Here is a 281-nt window from a genome sequence, read left to right as displayed (position 1 = left end):
GAGAGGCCTACCTCATGTATTAAGGGAGATCGATCTACCTCATGTATTAAGGGAGATCGATCGGCATCCATGCATATGTGTAGGAGAGGAATAAGGTTGGGAGAGAGATAGAGCTAGAGTGTTGGAGGGGGTGGTAGTGGAGTTGCTTCTAACAAATGGTGGGATAGGCTTGCTAGACAACCGGAGGGCACGCCTGCAATATCAATAAGAGAGGGGATGGCTGCCTATCTGTGCATGTGCGTGGGAGAGACGGGTCAGGAGGCATGCACAAATGATGAGGG

Source organism: Triticum aestivum, chromosome 2A, assembly GCF_018294505.1.
Source record: "Triticum aestivum cultivar Chinese Spring chromosome 2A, IWGSC CS RefSeq v2.1, whole genome shotgun sequence".
In the NCBI taxonomy this organism is placed as follows: Eukaryota; Viridiplantae; Streptophyta; class Magnoliopsida; order Poales; family Poaceae; genus Triticum; species Triticum aestivum.
Note: the sequence above shows the minus strand (reverse complement) of the source record.